Source organism: Notamacropus eugenii, chromosome 5 (genome assembly GCF_028372415.1).
Source record: "Notamacropus eugenii isolate mMacEug1 chromosome 5, mMacEug1.pri_v2, whole genome shotgun sequence".
Lineage (NCBI taxonomy): Eukaryota > Metazoa > Chordata > Mammalia > Diprotodontia > Macropodidae > Notamacropus > Notamacropus eugenii.
Genome location: NC_092876.1, coordinates 9,700,074 through 9,723,799, shown reverse-complemented (window position 1 = coordinate 9,723,799; position 23,726 = coordinate 9,700,074). Strand labels below are relative to the sequence as shown.

General features: G+C 41.2%; 1 protein-coding gene across 1 annotated transcript in view; it reads right to left on the bottom strand.

Moving 5' to 3' along the window:
* The window catches only part of LOC140503288 (uncharacterized), a 256,515-nt gene that overhangs the window by 163,219 nt on the left and 69,570 nt on the right, over positions 1-23,726 (bottom strand).

Sequence of the window (23,726 nt, the reverse complement as noted above, 5' to 3'; positions counted from 1 at the left end):
AAGGGGGTTCGGGGGTTCTCAGGTCCCCAGGTGTAAGTGCCCTTCGTCCTGAAAACCAATCCCTTTGAGCATGCGCTTTCACAATGTCCTGTCATTTGTTGCAGTGCGGTCAGTTTACTATGCAAACAAAGACTATAAATATACAATTTATAGAAATATATAAAAACCTCTAAAAATTGCAGCAACCCTCTTACCCTTTGTGGAAGCTATAATAATAACCCTTAACACAGCATAAGGGACACTAAGTCATGAAGTTCCTGGGTACAGATTGCTTTGGAACTTCTTAACCTGCTCAGTCATGACAGAATGGGGGTGGAAGGAGGAACCTGCAGAGCAAGAACAAAGGTTTCTGAATGTACAAAAATCAATTCAAAATCTAATGTGTGATGAATCCGAGATGTTTCTGGCAGGATTCAACAGAAACTTGCATCTTTGTTTTGATGGGATGCTTCGGTGCATGTGATTGGGCCCTGTCAACCTGAAAGTTTGCTTAACAAAAGGTAAAAAAGGGTAAATGCATACAGTTTATTCCTTTAAAGCTAGCAGTTAGTGGTCAGTCACCCAGCAAGAAAAAAATTCTGACTGCCTGATGGAGAATGACCAGGCTTGATTACACATGAGTTGATGTTTCCTCAGACTGACACCATCTCAACAGAGAGTACTTGCACTTCATCTTCAAATGAAGACCACCACTTAGGTGATGGAGGCAAGAGAAAACACAGGGAGACTAACAAGTTGAGTGACATTGTACCAGAAATTGACCCAAGTGTCAAGGACAGCTTGGTCCTCAGACTGGCTCATCCTAACTGACAGCACTTTCTCAAAAGCACAAATGCTTTGAGTTAGGATGGACAAGACAAGGGGTTGTTCTCAAAGTAATTATCACATTATCTTTAACTTTTAACTTTATCACTAACTTTATGAACTCATTTTTGAAGGAAACTATCCTAGGTCTGTAGCTTCCTTGCTTTAAGGTGCCTTAATCGTCTTTAAAGATGATTTCATTCTTCTTTGGAATGTCACACCTGAATTGAGAGCATATATGGGACCCAACTTCAAAGCAAGGTACTCGTTTGGTAGAAAGTCAAGCTTTTCCAATGGAAACATACCGTCTAAAAGTTCCTCAATGGGTCATGCATTGAAGGAACAACCAAAACCTTGAAAACCAGGGTTCCACTCAGATGCATGAGAAACAAATCAACTCTCAGTTGAAGGGCTTGATCCTAAGACTGGCTCATCCTAATTGAGAGCACTTGTCTCAAATGTTCTGAGTTAGGATCCGCAAGACAAAGGATTGCTCTGAAAATAATTGCTATCCCACTATCAACATGTGGTAACTTGCTGTAATCATCTTGGAAGGAAACTGACCTCACTATTGAACTGACTTATTTGAAGATAGTTTCTCCCTCAGAGCAGCAGACTCCAAGTGAGAGCACCTATGGAACCCGATTTCAAAGAAAGGCTATCACTTATTAGCATGCCAAGGGTTTCCTCATTGAGTCATAAATTGCAGGAACATCCAAAGATTTGAAAGACAGGGTTCCATTCAGATACCTAAGGAAATAATTCAGCTGTCTGGCAAAGAGCTTGGTACTCAAGCTGGCTCACTGTAACTGAGAGCACTTATCTCAAACATAATAAATGCTGTAAGGATGGGCAAGACAAGGGTTAGTTCTGCAAATTTCTGCTATGGCCCCTTCAACATATGGTAACTTGATGTATGTGACTGAAGATTACTGTCCTCTGCACTTAGCTTACCTGGCTTGACAATGAGTTGATGTTTCAACAGAATGACATTATCAACTGAGAGAATTCCCATTTCACCTTCAAAGGAAAACCCCTACTTGGGTGTTCGAGTAAAGGTTTTCCTGCACAGCTTTCTACACAGAATATACTAATCAGGAGAAAAGAAACTGTTGTCAGATCTCCAGTGAAATTGAAGCAGCAGTTTATCCAGTTGTCAAGCAAAAGTTTGGTACTCAGACTGGCTCATCACAAGAAATGCACAATCAATGCTCTTAGATCAGCCAAGACAAGGAATTGCTCTGAAAATAAGTGTTATCACACTATCAACATGTAGAAACTTGCTCAACTTATCAATGAAAAAACTGGCCTCTGCACTTATGTATTTTGCAGGAAATGAGCTAATTCTACCTCAGAATGTCATCTCAAGCACTGCACTTGGGACTTCAGCTTAAAAGACCCTCAGGTAAGTAATTCCACATCAAACTTTCTCTGTTTAACTTTATGAAGGGAAATTCCATGAGACTTTGGTCCAAACACTGGCTCATCCTAACTCATCCTAACTCAAGAGCATGTATCTCAAAACTACAGAATCAATGCTCTGAGGAAGGATGGTCCGGACGGGTGTTAGGTCTGGAAACTTAGGTTACAACTGCTTCAACATGAGGTAATTTGATGGATTCGACATTGAAGCATACAGTCCTCTACATTTAGAGACCTGAGTGACAATGAGTTGATGTTTCCTAAGAATGACATTCAAACAGAGAGCACTTCCACTTCACCTTCAAATGAAAACCCACCACTTAGGTGGGCAAGGCAAGAAAAAGTACAGAGACTATGGATTGAGTGAAATCACCCTTAAGTGACAAGGTGGAGAGGTTGCTCCTAACTGAGATCAACATGTGGTAACTTCATGAACTCATTTTTGAAGGAAACTATCCCAAGCCTCTAGCTCCTGTTTGGTAACAGTTACAGTTTTTCAAGTGGACAGTCATAACCTAAAAATCCCTCAATGATTCAAGAATGGGAGAAACATTCAGAAACGTGAAAACAAGGGTTTCTTTCTGATACAGGAAAAACATCTCTCAGTTGAAGTGCTTTGTCCTCAGACTGGCTCATCCTCACGCAGAGCACTTATCTCAAAAATACACAATAAGTGCTCTGCGTTAGGATGGGCAAGACAAGGAATTGCTCTCAAAAGAATTGCTATCACACTATCAACATGAGGTAACTTACTGATCCCGCTATTGAGCTGACTTGAAGATGAGTTCTTTCTTCCTCAGGACACCCTAAAAATTATAGCACTTACGGAGCCCAATTTCAATGGAAGGCTCTCACTTACCGGCACACCATACATAGGTTTAGAGTGGAAACTTCCCAGCAAAATTCCTCAAGAATGAGTCAAATTGTCGGATCATGTAAAGACTTGAAAACCAGAGCTCCCTTTGTGTTCCTAAGGAAACAATGCAACTCTCTGGTGAAGAGGTTGGTCCTCAGACTGACTCATCCCAACTCAGAGCACTTATCTCAAAAATACACAATAAATGCTGTAAGGATGGGCCAGATAGGGTTTAGGTCTGGAAATTTGTTATGACTGCTTCAACATGTCCAAATTTGATGGTATTGACGTTGAAGCATACCGTCCTCTGCACTTAGCCACCTCTTTCTTGCCCATCCTAATGCAGAGCACTAATCTCAAAAATACACAATAAGTGCTCTGAGTTTTGATCAGCAAGACAAGGAATACCTCTGATGATAGCTGTCACATTATCAACATGTAGTAACTTGCTGTACTCATCGTGGCAGCAAATTCATCCCTCCATTTAGCTGACTTTTTTAGGATGAGTTCTTTCTTCTTCAGAAGGACACCCTCCAAGTTATAGCATTTAATGGAGCCCAATTTCAATGGAAGGATCTCACTGGCACGCCATGGGTTTAGACTGGAAACTTCCCACCAAAATTCCTCAAGAATGAGTCATAAATTGTTGGGATCATGTAAAGACTTGAAAACCAGAGCTCCTTTTGTATTCCTAAGGAAACAATGCAACTCTCTGGTGAAGAGGTTGGTCCTCAGATTGGTTAAGCTGAGTCAGAGCACTTATCTGAAAAATACCATTAAATACTGAGTTGGGATAGAGAAGACAAGGGATTGCTCACTATATAATTGTCATCCCACTACCAGCATGTGGAAACTTTCTGTACCTATCTTGAAGACTGTCCTCTGCACTTGTGTACTTTGCAGGAAATGACCTGATTCTTCATGAGAGTGTCACTCTGTGACATGCTGTTCATGTGCCCAAGGACAGCACATGAACTTCAACTTAAAATGAAGGCACTCAGTATGGAATTCCATGTCAAATTTTCTCTGTGGACCTTTAGAGAGAGACATTCCATGAGACTTTGGTCCTCAGATTGGCTCATCCTAACTCAGAGCACTTATCTGACAAATGCACAATAAATGATCTGAGTTATGATGGGCAAGACTGGGGATTGTTCTGAAAATAGCTGTTAACACATTATCAACATGTTAATTTTGGCCTCATCTTTGAAGGAAAGTGTCCTTGACTTAGCTACCCTAAGATCCCTTCATTCTTCCTTAGAATGGCATATCCCAAGTGAGAGCTCTGATAGGACCCAACGTAATTGCAAGGCAGCCATTTGGTAGCAAGTCCAGTTTTTTTCAGTGGAATCCTATCGCCTCAAAATCCCTCAATGGATCGTGAATTGCAGAAACATCCAGAAATGTAAAAACAAGGGTTGCTTTCAGATCCATCAGAAACCAACTCTTGGGTGAAGTGCTTGGTCCTCAGACTGGCTCATCCTAACTCAGAGCACTTATCTCAAAAAATGCACAATAAATGCTGTGAGTAAGGATGGGCCAGACAGGGTTTAGGTCTGGAAATTTGTTATGACTGCTTCAACATGTCCAAATTTGATGGTATTGACGTTGAAGCATACTGTCCTCTGCACTTAAGCCACCTCGAGTGGATCAACAATGAGTTGATGTTTCCTCAGAAAGACATCAAGAGAGCACTTCCACTTCACCTTGACTCTCAAATGAAGATCCTCCACTTAGCAGATGGAGGCAAGGGAAAGTATACAGAGAATAAGGAATTCGAGTGAAATTGCACCAGAAATTGACCCAAGTCTCAAAGGGGAGGTTTTGGTCCTCAGACTGGCACATCCTAACGGAGAGCACTTATCTGACAAATGCACAATAAATGCTCTGAGTTAGGATGGGCAAGAAAGGGAAGTATTCTGAAAATAATTGTTAAACACACTGTCAACATGTGTTAACATGTGATAACTCTGAACTCATCTTTGAAGGAAACTGTCCTCAATGTTTAGCTACCTTCCTTGAAGATGCTTTCATTCTTCCTCAGAATGTCAGAATCCATGTGAGAGTACATAGGAGACAAGGTCATAACAAGGCTACCCTTTGGTATCAAGTCACGGTTTTTATGTGGAAACCAGGAACCTAAAAATGCCTCAACGGGTCATGAATTGCAGGAACATCCAAAAACGTGAAAACAAGGGTTCCTTTCAGATCCAGGAGAAACTCATCATCTCTCAGTTGAAGTGCTTGGTCCTCAGACTGGCTCATCCTAACTCAGAGCATTTATCTCAAAAATACACAATAAATGTTGTGAGTAAGGATGGGCCAGACAGGGTTTAGGTCTGGAAATTTGTTATGACTGCTTCAACATGTCCAAATTTGATGGTATTGACGTTGAAGCATACTGTCCTCTGCACTTAGCCACCTCGAGTGGATCAACAATGAGTTGATGTCTCCTCAGAAAGACATTAAGAGAGAGCACTTCCACTTCACCTTGACCTTCAAATGAAGATCCTCCACTTAGCAGATGGAGGCAAGGGAAAGCATACAGAGAATAAGGAATTCGAGTGAAATTGCACCAGAAATTGACCCAAGTCTCAAAGGGGAGGTTTTGGTCCTCAGACTGGCACATCCTAACGGAGAGCACTTATCTGACAAATGCACAATAAATGCTCTGAGTTAGGATGGGCAAGAAAGGGAAGTATTCTGAAAATAATTGTTAAACACACTGTCAACATGTGTTAACATGTGATAACTCTGAACTCATCTTTGAAGGAAACTGTCCTCAATGTTTAGCTACCTTCCTTGAAGATGCTTTCATTCTTCCTCAGAATGTCAGAATCCATGTGAGAGTACATAGGAGACAAGGTCATAACAAGGCTACCCTTTGGTATCAAGTCACGGTTTTTATGTGGAAACCAGGAACCTAAAGATGCCTCAATGGGTCATGAATTGCAGGAACATCCAAAAACGTGAAAATAAGGGTTTCTTTCAGATCCAGGAGAAACTCATCATCTCTCAGTTGAAGTGCTTGGTCCTCAGACTGACTCATCCTAACACTGAGCACTTGTCTCAAAAGTACACAATAAATGCTGAGTTAGGATTGGTAAGAAGAGTAGGATGACTTATTTCTTCTTCAGAAGGACCCCCTCCAAATTATACCACTTATGGAGTCCAATTTCTAAAGATGCCTGAAATAACTGAAATAACACCATAAATAAATGCTCAAGTGAGGATTGGCCAGATCGGTAGTTGTGAAAATTTCTCTCATGTCTGAGTTAGGATGGTCATGACAGGGCATTGTTCTGAAATCAATTGCTAAACACTATCAACATGTGGTAACTTTATGAACTCAGCTTTGAAGGAAACTATCCTTATTCCTTTAGCTACCTTGCTTGAAGATTTTTTCATTCTTCCATGGAATGGTACACCCCAAGTGACAACTCCTATAGGATGTAATGTCATAGCAAGGCTCCTGTTTTGGTAGCAGTTGCAGTTTTTCAAGTGGAAAGCCATAATTGCTTCAACATGCCTTTGTAACTGCAATTGACCTAACTGTCAACTTGGAGGGCTTGGTCCTCAAAACTGGCTCATCCTGACTTAGAATACTTTATCAGAAATACACAAATGCTCTTAATTAGGATGTGCAAGACAAGGGTTTTCTTTGAAAATTTCTTATGGAACTAATAACATGCCCCCTTCCTGTTCTCATCTTTCAACATGACTGTCCTCTGCATTTGTCACTCTTGCTAGACAACATCTTGATTCACTTCCCAACTGCATGTACTTATAGTTAACATCAAATCAGTTCTCACTCCTAGATTTGCCAGTTAAGATTTACCTGTGAAAACAGTCAGAAAGTCTTAGATCAGGAGAAAACAGACATCACACTATTACCTAGTATGCCCATTGTTGAAGAAATTGACCCAAACCTGTAGTGGAGTGCTTGCTCTTCAGACCTGCTCATCCTTGCTGGCAGCAGTTATCACTCCCCTCTACAGTTAGGTTGTACAAGAGTATAGTATCCTTGAACATTACTGTTCAAGGGTATCCACATGGGGTCACTTACAATACTACCTTGGAAAGAGTTCCTCTACATTCTGGTTTCTGTCTTGACAGTGAATTGAATCTTACCTGAACTGTCCAATACAAGCTGTGAGCACCCTAACCCTAACCCTAAATGTGCACGTGAGATACGTACACTCAAAGGCTCTCAGTGAGGGGAGCAACTGCAAGTCATGATTTTCCTGTGTAACTTTTATACACAGAAATTCTGTGAAAATCTAGAGAAAGGACTAATCACACAGACTTCAATCCTGGAGTGCACATTGTATGAGCAACTGACCCTACTGTCAAGGTGGAGAGCTTGGTCATCAGACTGGCACATCGTAACTGAGAACAGTTATCTCTCACGTACAAAATAAATGCTCTGAATTAGGACATGCAAGACAAAGGTTGGCTCTGAAAATAATTGTCATCACACTATCAACATGTGGTCACTTACTGTACTCATCTTTGAAGACTGTCCTCTCCACTTAGCTACCTTGCTGGCAATTGAGTTGAGTCTTCCTCAGAATGTCTCATCTCAATGGAGAGCGTTTACACTTCCACTTCAAATGAAGTCCTCCACTATGGCATTGAATGTTAAATGTTTCTCAGTTGAATTTTATACCCAGAAATTCCTTCATCAGGAGAAAGCACACCTGGAGTGCCATTGTAGGAGCAGTTAACTGTCAAGGTAAGAGATGTCCTCAGATTAGCTCATCCTAACTGAGAGCACTTATCTCAAAAATACGCAATAGATGCTCTAAGTTAGGATGGGCATGATGCAGGTTTGCTCTGGAAATTTCTGTTGTGATACTTATCACCTTGTGCTAATCCGAAATCTGGAGAATCATTTAACCTGCTTGTTTCATTTTCCACAGATGTAAAAAAAAAAATGGGCATGATAACTGCACCTACCTCTCAGGGTTGTTGTGAGGAACAAAAAAAATTGTATTTCTAAAGCCCTTAGCACAGTGCCTGGCACATAAGTTGTTGAATTTTTTTCCTCTCCCCCCACCCCATTCATATAACCTACCCAAGTGATTGGAGTTTACTAAAAGGTAGCAACATGTTGATGTTGATGGGCTGATCACTGAAGATCAACCAATGAATTTAAAAACTTTAAGATAAGCGAGAGAACTCATACTTCACAGACTTAGTTTATCTCAAAAAAACCGAAAAACAAAAAACTGAAGCCCTTGTGAACACAATTCGTTCTGCAGTTGAATGTGTTGCCCCTGAATGCTAAGGTATAGCTTATACAATTCATCTTTCCCTTACATCTACTTGCTCACCTGTAGATATGCTTTATGGAACTTCTTTCCCGAGTATCCATGCCATACCTTCTCTCTAGCTGGAAGATCACTACTGGTGTGGAAACTCGAAACGCTGCTTATGAGAAAAGAAAAAGGAAAGCTGCAGACAGCTCAGAATCCAATCTTACCACCCTTCATCTTCAGGAAAGGGAGCAAACCCTATGAAGACCCTGAGGTGCTCCCAAGGCACCTCTGAAGGACTCGCTGTACTGGGGTCACAGAAAATATGAGACAAAAATAAAAGTAATTTTGACTCAAAGAAAATTGCTATATATGAACTATTCCATGATTGGTATTGGACTCGTTTTCAGGAGAGAATGTCTGAATGAAGGAACAGAATGGGGAAGGGCTATTTCAGGAGAAGCGCCAGAACTCTGCTGATGACAACTGTACCGAGTAAACCCTTTTACGTACGAAATGAAACAGTCTCTTAACCAAAAAAGGATTAAGAATAGCTCCGTTTCACAGGGGAATCTCCTCTCTAAAGGTTGCACTTGCTTGACAATGAGTTAATTTTTCCTCAGAATGACACGTCCCTACAGGGAGCACTTGCAAATGAAGGCATGTCAAGGTTTTCCTCTGAAACTTCATACACAGAAATTCCTTTATTGGGAGAAATCACGGACTGACTTCAGACCTGGAGAGCCATTGCAACAGCAATTAACCCATCTGCAAAGATGGAAAGCTTGCTACTCAGGCAGGCTCATCCTAATTGAGAGCACTTATCTCTCATATGCAGATTAAATGCTCTGAGTAGGGATGTGCAAGATTAGGTTATTTTCTACTGCTTGGCTGATGAGTTATAGTCTTCCTCAGACTTCACCTTCAGATGAAGGCTTTCACATAGGGGTTTGAGTCAAGGTTTTCCTGTGGAACTTTTATATATACATTAATTCCTAAATCTGGAGAAAACCTTCACACCAATTTCAGACCTGGAGTACCCATTGTAGAAGACATTGACCCAAATGTCAAGTTAGAGAGCTTGGTCCTCAAACTAGCTCATTCTAACTCAAGAGCACTTATCTCTCATATACAGAATAAAATGTCTGGGGGGAGTCAGGGGAGACTGATATTCAAACTGTTGCTTAGATATTCCTAAGTGTGAGGCCAATGGAAAGGCCATCTAGTGTCTGTCATACTTGGCACAGGGAACCCACTTTATAAGGATTTACTGTAAATAGGGATGATTGCAGTACTGACCTCACAGGTTTGGGGTAGGATCAAACAAGATAACATACAGTTAACACCACCTCCAGCCCCTGAAGTACAATACAAATGTCAGCCATGGTCCCCATCACCATCACCATTCATTACACTAAGAAAAAGCCCAACTTAGCACTTCAGCCAGGCCACAGCCTTTACAATTAAGAACACAAGGCTAGCCCAATGGACAGACACCAGCTCACAGGGGCAAGTTGTCCTTATCAAGGGAGACAAAGTTCTGGTAGTTCTCCAGCATCACCTCCCTGTACAGCTCCTTCTGGTCTGGCTCCAGGTGCCCCCACTCCTCTTGGGTGAAGTCCACAGCCACATCCTGGAATGTCACCAATTCCTGAAAGGGTCAAAATTTCTGCTCACTCAGGGACCATGAGGGCAACAGGAAGCTGGCTGGTTCTAGGAGCTGTGTGTTCCACCTCTAGTGTTTCTAGAGACGTCACCTTGTACAAAATTCTCTTGTCAGAGTTGGCAGTAACAGCAGCAACTGCATTACAAAAACTCCTTTCTAAACAGATCCACTACATTAAACAAAGTCCATTACCTACTGATACATTCTAGGTAAAACAATGAGGATGGCCACAAAGAATACATGAAAATGTAAGCTCTTGTCAGTACTAAATAACAGTTTGTTTTTTCTATCATCCTCCTTGTCAAAAATGGTGAAAAGAGAGGCAAATGGTGGTGACTTTGAATCAGAAGTTGCCATACTAACTGTATTTTGGGGTGAAATGTCAAGTGACATGGATAGGAGTGGGAACAGCATGTTAACATGGAAAACAGCAAGAGTTAAGCTGCATAGGCAACTTGATAGCCTCAGGACCCCTTTCTACCCTTAAAAATCACTGAAGATAATACCACCCCCAAGGGCTTGTTTATGTGGCTTAGGTCTATTAACATTTGCCTTATTAAAAATTAATATATGTTGGTAGTCATGAAAATAACTGACTTCATGGACCCACTGAGAAGGTTCTAGGGACCCCAGGATCCCACTTTAAAGACTGCCAGCACAGAGCAGTAGCAATATGTTTATCAGGTTCATTGAGATTCTCTCCTGGGGCCCTCTGTCAGCATCTGCTAAAGTCCAGGGGCCCCCTCAGAAGGTTTTTAAGTGCACAAAATACAATATACAAGATTAGAAATGAAGCTATATTCAAATAGTTATAAAATAGTAAAATAAGTGCATGGGCCCCCCCTAAAATCTATCCATGGAACCCTTGCAGGTCCATGAACCCCAGGTTGGAGCATGGCCTTGAAATCAGACCATACAAAGTTCCTTTTTGAAGAAGCAGGAATAGTTAGCATAGATAACAAAGAAACCATGGCTGGCTTCAAATATCTGAACAGCTGTCATGTTGTTTCTCTAGGCCCTAGAGGGCAGAGCCTGCAATGATGATTGGAATACATCCATTAGGATGTGCCAGACAAGGGATGGCTCTGGAAATTTCTGTAATGACAAGATCAGAATGTGCTAACTTGGTATTCTCTTTGAAGAACACTGTCCTATGAATTTCATGGTCTTGCTAGACTATGCTCGACTGACTCATACTGCCACATCCCAACTGGGTATACTTTAGAGTTTACATCAAATAAATGGTCCCTATTAGGAATTGCCAATTAAGGTTTTCCTGGGGAACAGTTAGAAATTCTTAAATCTGGAAAAAACACACATCACGCTGACTTTACTAGCATTCCCATTGGGGAAGAAATTGAACCAACTGTCTGGTGGAGTACATGCCCCTCATACCTGCTCATCCTTTCTGAGAGCACTTATCTCTCTCCTATATACAATAAATGTCCTGGGGATGCACAAGACTATGGTGTCCTTGTAACATTACTGCTTAGGAATTTATCATGAAGGGTTTCTCTGAAAGATCTAATAATCCAGGTTGGTGGAAAATTTCATGGATTTAACTCAGAGCAAATTAAGACAAATTTGAGCTACTCTGCAGTTCTACTCTCCCTTTGATGGCAGATAACTACTCTAGGTATTCCCTCCCTCCTCTTAACCAAGCTAAGAGGGCTGTGATATTGGCTAGGTATTGTTCAGTCCCACTGTTCTGGTCCCCTCACCTATTTCCTGCCTTCTCTTGCCCAAGCTATCTAGATGTTGTAGGGTAGCATTCCTAGAATATTCCTAAAATAGCAATGCTGAAGACCATCTAATAGATTCATTTGTCCTCAAGACTATGACATCCCAACTGGGAGCACACATCTCACTAAATCAGTGAATTGATTCTGCTACACTTGGAAACCATGTTCTATCCCTTTCTTCCAGTCAAACCAACAATCTCCATTCTGATCTAGGTAGATCTACATTTCCAGACTTCCTTCACGGTTAAGAGAAGCTGTGCTCACTGTTCCTCATGACACTCCAAGCTGTCCCTCATGCCTGGACTGCATCCCCTCTGCCTGAAAGTAGTCCCAAAGCTGAGCTCAAGGGCCAACTTCTTTATGTGACATTTCTGTAAGATGTGCAGTTCCTGTCTGTTCCAAGCTATCCCTTTCTTCTTTGCTAAGAATTTAAGCTCTGATCTTCTACCAGATGCTGTGCAAATTACCTAGCATTTGTTTGGTCTAAATGGCTTAAAAATTTATCCAGATTCCTCCCTGATAAAAATTTTAATGGTAATGACTTTTGCTTTTCATGCTCAGGCCCCATTAAGTGGCATTCACAACCTCTCCTATGCAACCATGCCTATCAGCCAAGTACTGATTTGCAACTTTTATTTAGCAAACAAGGCCCAAGGAATGGGACTTCCTCCCAACAGCCAGTCATTTCTACCCTGTGAGGTCCTGCCCAGGTGGAAAAAAAAAACCAAATCCATGCCTCTTACTGAAAACTTCCAGGAGTAAACTCCTATCCTTCCCCTTATCTTTGAGCACCCCAAAGCACCCACTTCAAAGCACAATTACAAAAAATCTTATTTGACAGATACAGCACCCCTTTGTACCTCAGTTTCCTTATTTGTAAAAAGGGGAGATCTGATTACATGGCTTCTAATATATCCTTTCCCATTCTTTGATGCCCTAGCAACTATTCTGTCAGCAAGTGCTAAGCTCTGAAGGTGAAGTGACTTGTCTTTTTTTTTTTTTTTACAAAGACACAGTATCAGAGGCTGAATTCAAACCCAGGTCCTCAATTCTCTTTTCCACATGTCACATTAGCAAAATCTTTTGAAATGAAATAGCTTACCAAAGGTCACCAAGTTGGCTTTATAAGGAATCCAGATCCTTGGAATTGTTTCATTTTCTCCTAGGTTCATGTCCTAGAAGATGATCTCCACTCCCAACTCCAGAAAATTTTGGCCTGGGGGAAAGGATGTATTGAGAGAGAATGTTAGTGACCCTGGGATCATAGAACTGTGGTAGAAAAACAGTGTAGGGGCCTCAGAATTGATAAAGACGACTCTTCCTAGCTGTGATTCTGAGTAAGCCACCTAACCGCCATTTGACTCAGTTTCCTCAACTTTAAAATGGGGAAGAGAAGCAGTGTTTTAAGGATCAAATGAGACTGTAAGATGTTGCAATAAGCATCATATCTGGCACATAAGGTGCTACGTTAACTATTACTATTTCTATTAATACTCACTATGGCAAAGGAGATTTGACTTGATTTTGTCCCAATACAGCCTATGTGGTTCAAGTTGGAAACAGTTCCGGAGAAGCTTCTGGGACATATCCAACTCATTTCTGTCTCCTAAATTCTAGGGAGCCTTGTGCTAGGCCAAGTTAGAGGACACACAACAGGATGGAAGGCAGTATTATTCAACATTGAAAAGCTAGAACACCTTAATGTAAGAAGGGTCCCTTGAGCAAAGAAGGGAGAATGGAAAATGAAGGTATTCTCAGTCCTCAAAAGAACTTTTAAGAAGAGGAGGTATGGAAGAAGAAGTAAAAAGGAGCTATCCAAAACTTACCTGGATGTCCTCTGGGATAACTCCCATGTTCTTCAAAAATGCCACAAATGAGTCTTCTTCGTTCTTATTCTAAGAGCCTGCTAGGGGAGATCTGAGGTCAGACTCCAGGAATCCATCTTTTATCTCTACCTTGTCCAGCCCTCCTGAGCCCCCACCCATCTCCCACCCCACCCACCTCCCATTCAGCCAGAGTTTCAACTATAAGATCCTTGGCTTCAGTCATTGAATACTCCTCCCCTCCCCTCATATTTCAGTTCAGTTCAGTTCTTCTTTATACAGTTTGCATTCATATAGTCTTTAAGTTTTGCAAAGCATTTTGTACATACTATGTCATTTGTGAAATAGGTGCTATGGGAAAGGATGAGGAAATCCAGGGTGAAAAAAGCTGGTGAATATCAAGGCTGGGTCTGAGAGTACCAAGTCCAGGCTTCTACTTTGTGGAGACTCCTATTTAATCTGCATGTGGGCTAAGACTGTCTGAGTCCTTCTGAGTACAGGGCTCTCAGGGGGCTATATGCACTCCCCTCTGCTGAGGGGGCTCCATCCTGGCCCATACCCAGAGGCTGCTGGGAATCCCCAAAGCTAGGTCAAATTTTACAATTACCATTTGCTCAGCCCAAAGATTGGGAGTGGGAGTGAGAGAAAGGATGGGGAAGACAGACCTTAGGGAAGGAAAGAGGAGATGGGGAAGAAGACCTATTTAAGTCACAAATCACAGAACAGCTACAAATAGGAAACCTTCTCTTTTCAGCCAGTATTCCTAGAGCTCTTTAAAGCTTAACTAATAGCTTTACAAAGAGGTACTCATTTGATTCTTAAAACAACCCTGGGAGAGTAGTGCAATGATTAAATTAATTTTACAGTTGAGGAAACTGAGGCAGATAAGGAGGGTGGTGACTTGCCCAGGGTCACACAGGTCAGAAGTGTCTGCTGCACAATTTGAACTCAGGCCTTCCTGATTCCAGTTCCAGTGAGCCTGAACATGCTGGTCTGAGTACTAAAAACCTCAGTGACCTCAGCCAGAAAATGGGCCTGCCAAGGAACCTACTGAGGCATTTAAAAATTTATAGAGCAATGAGTGAGAAAAGAAATGTGCTTAGGAAAGGGAAAGTGAAGGAGAAGATTAAAGGAAGGAAAGACTTAGATGTCAGACGACTGGCCCTAAATTTTCTCTCTTCCCTTCCCCCCACCCTCCAGCAATTCCAAACCCTCTTTGGCACCTCCTCTGCCCTAACCCAGCTTCTCCTGGTCCCAGATCAACCAATTAACATTTAGGGGTGATTTCTATGTGCCAAGAGATGTGTTAAATCCTGGAAAAAAACAATCCCTATCCCCAGAAGCTTACTTGGAATGGATGATACAAGAATCGTATTAATCTAATCAGTACTTATATGTAGAGAGGAGGTAGAAGGTAACCCTACAGAAGAGTTAAACAGGAGAAATGGATTGTAGGATAAATAAAGATAAATAGATCAGTGAAGCATTAGCATAGAGATAGCAATTAAATCCCTGTGAGTGGATGAGATCACAAAGTGAAGTTGCCTAGAGGGAGAAGAGGCCCCAGGCCAGATAACTATTGCTATTGGTGATGACCTGTTTGAAGGTAAAGTGAACGAGATTAAGGAATAGTCTGACTGTTTTATAGAGAACCTGGAGAGAGTGGTGGCCCCAAAACTGCAAGGGAGTATTAAGGAGAAGTCTACAGAATGCAAGGTTGTGGAGAAGTCTAGAAGACCACAAAGTCCTGGGGCCTCAGCCAAGGCATAATGATAATTAAGTCTAGACTCAGTCAGCCAGCAGATTCAGAGTCAAATACAAATACTTGGAATATCTTCTACATGTGACATTTCTTGTCATGAAACTATTATGAATGAATTTATTTAGTCATATCCTACCCAGATGATTGATCTTCAGGAATTTGCTGAACCAGATTCCCAACCCCAAACTTCCCAATGCCCCCAACCCCTGCTCAACAATGTTGTATCAATAGCACCTTCATCATCCCCAAATCCTGGGATATGAGGACCCCGATGAGCTAGAATATCCCTACTCTTATGACTTGTAAATCAGTACCTCCTCCTCTCTTCTGATTTTCCTATTCTCTGTCTGCTCCTTCTGGATCTCCTTGACTGTGTCCACAGCCTGTCCATTTACTTAGGCTATCTTCAGTGTTCGTTCCCAGCCCCTTTATATTCATTTAGTCGTTAAACAACCCTTTATTAAACATTCCCTGTCTACCAGACTAGGTGCCAGGGATGCCAAGAAAAAAATAAAATGTTCCCTGCTTTCGAGTTTTTATTTAATTGGTAGAAAAGTACACAAAAAAACTATATACATAATATATGTGTGTGTGCATGCCTGCATGTATGCATGTGAAAAACATAAAAAATAATTGTATGAGGATGTATGGGCCAGAAAAAATTGATTTGACTGATAAAGCTCCAGTTCTCAGTATGGGGAGAGACAAGGGATGGCCCACCCTCAACCACCTCTAAACACTTGCAATTTAGAACTCTGGAGCTGTGATTAGTTATAGTGCTAGGCTCCATTAGATTGTAAATTCCTTGAGGGCAGGGATTATCCTCTTCTCACTGTTTGCCCTAGCTAGGCATTATGCTAAGTATTAGAGATACAAAAAGAAGCAAAAGACAGTGGCTGCCCTCAAGGAGCTCACAATCTAAAGGGGAAAAAACAAGAAAACAAATCCATACAGATAAACTCTACAAGATCAAAAGCTGGAAAGGCATTCTAAGTATGACTGGGGAAGAGAGAAGTTTTGTTGGTACATGTTTTGGGGCACACAATGGGATTGGTGCCTCTACTCACTTCACTGTCTTCATTCTCTCCCTCGGGTTCAAGAATGCTGTTTATGTTGCCACAAAGAGAACTGCTAGAAAGATTTTTGTACATGTGGGACCCTTTCCTATTTTTATGATGTCTTTGGGATACAGTCCTAGAAGCAGAGAACACTGTACAAGGTAACAACCACAATGTGTGAAGAATTTTTCTGGTAGATTTAGCCCTTCATAGCGATGCAAGGATCTAAAATATTCCCAAAGGACTCATCCACATCCAAAGAAAGAACCATGAAACTGGAACAAAGAATGTGTGTTTAATGAGAATGTATGTGTACAGCCCATGTAAGATTGCATACCATCTCAGGGAGAGTTTAGGGAGGGGGAGAAAATCTAAGACTTATGGTAGTGATTGTAGAAAACTAAAAACAAATAAATTAATAAATTTTTAAAAGAGATTTTCATATAGAATCAAAAAGAAAAAAGAAAAAAAAGAATCCTATCTATGCAAATGACTCACATATCTCCACATCCAGCCCTAACCTTCCTCCTCACGTCCAGCCCTGCCTCTTAGCCTCTGGGTTGGATATCTCAAATAGGATATCTCCAAACTGTCTTAAATAAACATATCTAAAAGATGGAATAAATTATTCCTTCTCTCCCCCCCCCCCCACTAGCTCTTCTCTGAACTTCTCTATTTCAATTAATGAGCATTTATTAAGTATCTACACTGTGCTAAATTCTGAGGATACAAAAAGAGGTCAAAAACAGTCCCTGTCCAATTAAATGAGGGAATTAATAGGCAAACAAATATATGCTATATGTGTGTGTGTGTATTAGAAAATAATTATTAGAGAGAAGGCTCTAGAATTAAGAGACTTTACCCCTTTCTTCTCCCAAGCACTCAGATTACAAGCCTCAAAGCTAGGCTTTTCTATTCCTCATGAAAAACTCTTGATCTCCCACTGCCAGCCCTCAGTCCCGGCTACTTGAACGTTCAAAATGCCCTCTAATGCATCCCCCCCCCACCTCTGTGTCTCACAATTTCATGACTTTCAACAAGAAGTCTTTCCATGTTCCTTCAACTGCTACCCCCCCCAACAAAATCACGTATCTATTTTATATGTAGATGCATATGGATAGAGTTTCCCTCCTAAGACTGTAATTTCCTTGAGCTGAGGTTTTCACTTTTTTCTTTGTATCCCAGAACCTAGTATGATGCCAGGAAGATTTTTTGTTTAGTTTTGTTGGACTCTTTGTTACTTGACTTTCTTGACAAAGATATTGGAGTGGTTTGCCATTTCCTTCTCCCGTGTATCCCCATTGTGCAGATAAGGAACTGAGGCAAATAGGGTAACTTGCTCAGTCACACAGAGGGCAAATGTCTGAGGTGGGATTTGAACTTGGATGTTCCTTACTCTAGGGCCAGTGTCCTATCCACTGTACCACCTAACTGCCCAACCAGGCAGTAGATTGATGGACCCTTCTTCCTTTGTCCTTATTTCCCAAATCCAATTAGTTGCCAAACCCCTCACCAGCAAATCAGAACAAAGAGTCTGGGAGTGATTCTGTTATGTATTGATATCTTTTTAAAAAAGAAGAATGGAAAGGGAGGGGATAAGAAGTACACTGAGTGGGGCAGGGGGAATGGTGGAGAGGGAGATGAGAGGATATTTAGGAAAAGTCATCACACAAACTTGGATGGGAAGATCAGGTGGCACTTGAACCCCCCACCTTCAATTTGAACTGATCAAAGGAGGGAAGAATATATATGTACATTTACACAGAGATGGCTACAGAAATAATTTCACTCAACAAGGAAATGGGAGGAAAAAGGGAGAAAGGGCAATTAGAGAAAGGATATAATAAGGGAGGGATTGGTTCTAAGCAAAACAAACTAAGAATATATAAAAACATTTAGAGGTCTTTTTGTAGTGGCAAAGAATTGGAAACTCTGTGGGTGCCTTGGTTGGTTGCTTGGTTAGTTGTTGTCCTTTGTTCTTGAAGAACAAAATGCATCTCTGTGCTAAAGTTGTTTCAATGTGTCCCACTGTGGCTGATCAGACCAATATGTGTGTTTGTCCTTTGTTGCCGAAGAAGACCACACCATCAGAGAAATAATGCCATGACTTACACTTGACTTTCTTTTGAGTAAGGGAGGGCTGTGCAGGTCACCAGCCTCACTTCTCCTCCAGAGCCATCTGAATTCAGTGACCAGATATTCATCAGGATTACTGGAGATGAGCCAGGATGAGGCAGTTGGGGTTAAGTGACTTGCCCAAGGTCACACAGCTACTGAGTATCAAGTGTCTGGGGTGAGATTTGAACTCAGGTTCTCCTGACTCCTGCAGTGGTGCTCTATCCACTGCACCACCTAGTTGCCCCTCAGACTAATAAGAGCTCTGAAGGCTCTACTACATGTTGGGCACAAATCGTACATGGGAACATTTGAGTTGGATACTCTAAATTTGGGCATCCTGAGTTTCCTTTGAGCTGTTTCAATTCTGCTTTGCTCATAGAGTACATGTGTGCTATGTGGGCACGCCATGCTGAGCAGCCTTGTGCCAATGTCTCCCATGTCACACAATCAATTCCAAAGTTCTTACGAAAGACCTTGTAAGTGTCCTTGTATCACTTCTTCTGACTACCACGTTATCGCTTGCCCTGTGTGAGTTCTTCTTAAGTCTTTCTGGCAAGCACATATTTTGCATTTGAATAAAGTGACCAGTTCATCATAGTTGCACTCTCTGAAGTAGTTTCAATGCTTGGCATCTTCCTAATATAATTCAAATGGAAGCAATGCCCCTGATAGACTGTCCAAGTTTCACAGGCACACAACAATGAGGTTAGCACAATGGCTCTGTGCCTACCAACTGGCAAATGGCTGAACATGTTATGACCTATAAATGAGATGGGATACTGTTCTGTTCTAAGAAAAGATGAAAGGAATGGTTTCAGACAAACTTGGGAAAACTTGTATGAACAGATGTGAAGAGAAGTGACTAGAACCAGGACAACAATTTTTGCAGTAGCAATATTTTGAAGACCAACAAATGTCAAAGACTTAGAACTATGATCAACACGAAGACCACCTCTCATTCTAGAAGACTCATAATGAAATAATGCTTCCCACTTCCTGAAAAAGAGGTGAAAGACTCAGAGGACAGAATGAGACTATTTTTTTAACTTGATCAATGCAGAAATTTATTTTGCTTGACTTTACAGGCATATAATGGGAGTTTTGTTTTCTTTCTTTCTCAGTGAGGAGTACAGCAATGGGAAAAGAAAAGGTAGATTTCTTTCTGAAAAAAATATTAAAATAAATTCTTAAAAATATACCTATTACATATCTACATGAATGTGATAGATTATTGCACAGTAAGAAATGATGAGAAGCAGGAGGCTCTAATAGATAGAAGGTCAGCCTTGAAGTCTGGAAAATGAGAGTTCAGGTTCTTCTCTGGCATATTCAAGCTGTGTAACCCTAGGAATGTCACTTAAACCTTTCAGGGATCTGAGGCAGCTCTCCTATAAGTCCCTAAGATTGTAGGTGAATTATCTACACAAGTGGAAGGAGTTGGCACACCTGGAATTTCCAGTAAAATCCCAGGTCTGAAAAAAGGACAAGAAAAAAAAAGAAAGGAATGGTCCATGACAGGTATTTAGAGAAAGATGGGAAAATGTATGTGAACTAATTGAATTAAGTGAACATAACCAAGAAGACAGCACAAAAAAGGAAAATCACAGTGGAAATGAAAAGCCCAAAGACAGTAGCATTGTCATTGTGATGACAAAGCTTTGAGATTACTCCAAGAGAATTAAGAAATGAAGCTTGCCTTCGCACTCTGTGGAGATGGAGAACTGTGGAGTAGAATATCACACAGGTAATAAATGTCTGAGGCCATGTGAACTGAGGTCTTCCTGGCTTTTAAGGCCCAGCAACTGAGCCGCCTAGTTGCCTCTTAGAAAAACTGGGTTAAGTTACTTGCTCAAGGTCACACAGTAAATGTCTGAGGCCATTTGAACTCAGGTCTTCCTGACTCCAAACACAGCACTCTATCCACTGAACCATCCAGCTGCTCCCCCCTGCTGAAGGAAATTCATTCATGATCAAGAGCTTGGTTCTCAGACCAGACTTTCCACATGCTACCATTTGCATGAAGGACTAGACTGCTACCCTGAAGGTGGAACAATTTTGGTTTTCAATCTCAAGGCAGGTACCTACTGAATGCCCAAGAGTGACTTTGCTGTACCTCTGGAGATGCAGTCATGACACCTACCAGGTCCAGATCAATCTAAACAGTGGATGTATATATACGTGGCTGGGCTTTATCAAGATCACAGCCTCACTTGAGAGGCAGAGACCATGGACCTGCCTGCCATGAGTGACCAGAATGACTGATCTTCCTTCCAACCCCTCCCAAAGGCATCCTTCTCCAAAGCCCTCTCTTAACTCCCCATCCTTTCCCTCCTTCCATCCTGGAAAGTGACTTCCCACTGTTCAGCCCCAAATACTCTGGCCTCAGCCAGGGAGCCCTGCTTAAAAGCAAAACTCCAACCCCAGCACCAGAGTGAAGCCTCAGTACTTTTTATTCCTAAGACATAGTTAATTGTGGTCCTTTGTATGCTGCACCCTGAGGTCCAGGAAGGTCTTTCCATCTGACTCACGATGGAAAAGTCCTCTGTTGTCTTTGAATATGAGCTCCTTGAGGACAGCCTTACCTTTCTAAATATGTTCCCAGTTCATTTCATAAATGTCTAATAAATACTTTCCCATTCATTGTTTTGTTCCTCATTCATACAAAGTAAACAGAACCAGGAGAATACACAGACTATGACTGCAATGGTGTCAAGGAAAAGAAGACACTACCTTAGGGAACAGAGGAAAAAGGAAGCGGAGTTTGAATTGTAGTGAGTAATGTTTGTCCAGGAAAACAGATCATCAAAAAGGCCTCCTTCCTCTCTACTTGTAATCATTCAAACATGTCTTGGAATGCTCTCAGGTCCTGACTGCATGAAGAACCAGACCCTAAATAGCCCATAGACTTCATGCTGTGGTTGAGGAGCTAACCAGAAATTGCCCCTGAGAGAGCAGGAAAAATGCAGTAAGGACTCAGAATTGGTTGGATGACTGGACTGAAAGATTTGTGAATAATTCAGTGTCAACACAGAAGGAGGTCTGTAGTGGTGTACTCCACAAAGTATGTTTGGTGGCCTGCCCAAGGTTATTTAAAGTCATTATCAATGATTCTGATAAATGTTTAAATGGAATATCACCAAGCTGGAGGGGTAATACATTCAAGGACAAAGACAGGATTCAAAAGAGTGTCAACGAGCTGGATGTAATGGGATCAAATTTGATATTGAAAAATGTAAAACTGTATAGTTCACCTTCACAGGTATAAAATTAAGGATGCTGGTTTTTGGATGGCAATTGTTCTCAAAAAGATATGGTAGTTTTAGTGGACTCTTGTGTGAAAATGATTTCTTAGCTGTCAGATCCAAAGACTTTTCTCAATCTTGATTCTCCTTGACCTCTATGCAGCCTTGGACACTGTGGATCAGTTTCTTCTCCTTGATTACCTCTTCTCTCTAGATTTTTGGTTCACTCTCTCCTTTTCCTCTTACCTATTCAATCATTCCTCAGTCCAGACTGTGAACTCTAACCATAGGCATCCCTCAGGATTCTGTCCTGGGCTCTCTTCTCTTCTCCTCTAATACTTTACTTGTTAATCTCATCACCTCTAGAGCAGATTTAATTAATTTAGAGATTGTTATCTCTATGCTGACGATTCTCAAATTTACCTTTCCTGCCCCAATCTCTTTGCAGAAATCCAATTTCACATTTGAGGCATCTCCAACTGCAAGACATTCTGCAAAACAGAACTCATTATCTTTCCCCCCAAACCTCCCCTATTCCTACCTTCCCTATTATAGTAGAGAGCAACAATAACTTCCCTTAGGCTCACAATCTAGGAGGGAGCCAGGATTCCTCACTATCTCTTACCACCAGTCCCCTTTTCTACCGTGTCCAAGCTCTTGCCAAGGCCCATTGATTTCACCTTTGCAACATCTCTAGAGTATGCCCTCCTCTCCCTTCCCAAGCAGACTTTCATGAACTTATATCTAGATGGTTGCAGTAGATGATTGCCTCTTCCCACTACAATTCATTCTCCACTATTGCTATTTATGAAATTGGTTCCCAACTTGAACCAATTTCTAGGGCAACCCTCTGGAGGGACATCAAAGAAGTAGCCAATGTACAAATATAAATCAGGTATGGAGCAGGTAGTTGTATTCCTACCCAGAAAAGAGTATGCTGAAGCAGAAAGAATCACAGAAATCTAGTTCAGCCAGTCCAGGAGTTGATATTCAAACCTTATTGGAATAATAATGCCTACAGGAGTATAAACTTTTCTGGTCGAGATAACATTTGTTATCTACATTTCTAAAGTAGAAAAATGCACACATTCAAGGATAAGCTGAATTGTTCTGTTTCCATTAGAAAAGCTTTCCCCACCCCTTCTTGAAATTCAACTGGTGTTAAAGCTTAGCTTTATTTTGATTGATTTAATTATTCTTACTAGCTAGCTGCTACAGGATGGTGCCTAAAAGAGAAGTATATATTTTTTTTAAGTTTCTAACCTATATTCCATGGTGGAGTTTCTACCATGCTAGCCTAATAAAAGTTGTTTGTTTTTTTTTTTTTTTTGCTTTATTTCAAGACTCCTACTTAGGTATTATCCCAGATTCATAATGTCTCCTTCGGGTCAACTTCAAATATTATTCCACCACACCCATGATCTATTCATCCAGACTCAGATTCCAAGGATTAAATCTGAGGGAGTGTACTATCTGTTTAGTATATTCAAGGAGTTCCAGCCCATTAATTAATTAAAAGACTTTTTGTCATGGGACAAAATCTGAGTACATCTGAGTACATCAGTACATGGTGACCTGAGTCATCATGGCCTACAAGAATTAGTCACAAGATATTTATACATTTTCTAGAGGGAACTGGGGGAGGGGGTATGTGTGAAGATAGCCCTGTATTTTATTGGAATGCCAATGTATCACTTTGTAAGTGGGGGACACGGTGGGTATGCACTAGGGATGCTACACATGAATGCTTTCCCACTGTATCCATTTGTTACACAGTCTTGTGGGACTCTTGATGAACACATTGGGGTTTTTCTTGGCAAAGATACTGGAATAGTTTGTCACTTCCTTATCCAGTTCCTTTTACGAATGAGGAAACTGAGATAAATAGTGTCAAGTGACTTGCCCAGGGTCACACAACTACTAAATATATGAGACCTATTCAAACTTGGGTCTTTCTGACTCCAGGCCCAGCACC